The sequence below is a fragment of the Anopheles moucheti genome, unplaced genomic scaffold (assembly GCF_943734755.1).
Source record: "Anopheles moucheti unplaced genomic scaffold, idAnoMoucSN_F20_07 putative_Y_2, whole genome shotgun sequence".
NCBI classification, from domain to species: Eukaryota; Metazoa; Arthropoda; class Insecta; order Diptera; family Culicidae; genus Anopheles; species Anopheles moucheti.
Genome location: NW_026453652.1, coordinates 560,001 through 561,250, shown reverse-complemented (window position 1 = coordinate 561,250; position 1,250 = coordinate 560,001).

The window sequence follows — 1,250 nt, the reverse complement described above, 5'->3', positions numbered from 1 at the left end:
ATCAAAGAACAAAGTTCGAATCGGATGGACAAAGTTAGTTGTAATTAACAGTTTTTGTATGAAAACACACTTCTGGTGCAACTTCAAATCAAAGAACAAAGTTCGAATCGGATGGACAAAGTTAGTTGTAATTAACAGTTTTTGTATGAAAACACACTTCTGGTGCAACTGCGAATCAAAGAACAAAGTTCGAATCGGATGGACAAAGTTAGTTGTAATTAACAGTTTTTGTATGAAAACACACTTCTGGTGCAACTTCATATCAAAGTACAAAGTTCGAATCGGATGGACAAAGTTAGTTGTAATTAACAGTTTTTGTATGAAAATTCACTTCTGGTGCAACTTCATATCAAAGTACAAAGTTCGAATCGGATGGACAAAGTTAGTTGTAATTAACAGTTTTTGTATGAAAACACACTTCTGGTGGAACTTCATATCAAAGAACGAAGTTCGAATCGGACGGACAAAGTTAGTTGTAATTAACAGTTTTTGTATGAAAACACACTTCTGGTGCAACTTCATATCAAAGTACAAAGTTCGAATCGGATGGACAAAGTTAGTTGTAATTAACAGTTTTTGTATGAAAATTCACTTCTGGTGCAACTGCGAATCAAAGAACAAAGTTCGAATCGGATGGACAAAGTTAGTTGTAATTAACAGTTTTTGTATCAAAACTCACTTCTGGTGCAATTTCATATTAAAGAACAAAGTTCGAATCGGATGGACAAAGTTAGTTGTAATTAACAGTTTTTGTATGAAAACTCACTTCTGGTGCAACTTCAAATCAAAGAACAAAGTTCGAATCGGATGGACAAAGTTAGTTGTAATTAACAGTTTTTGTATGAAAACACACTTCTGGTGCAACTGCGAATCAAAGAACAAAGTTCGAATCGGATGGACAAAGTTAGTTGTAATTAACAGTTTTTGTATCAAAACTCACTTCTGGTGCAATTTCATATTAAAGAACAAAGTTCGAATCGGATGGACAAAGTTAGTTGTAATTAACAGTTTTTGTATGAAAACACACTTCTGGTGCAACTTCATATCAAAGTACAAAGTTCGAATCGGATGGACAAAGTTAGTTGTAATTAACAGTTTTTGTATGAAAATTCACTTCTGGTGCAACTTCATATCAAAGTACAAAGTTCGAATCGGATGGACAAAGTTAGTTGTAATTAACAGTTTTTGTATGAAAACACACTTCTGGTGGAACTTCATATCAAAGAACGAAGTTCGAATCGGACGGACAA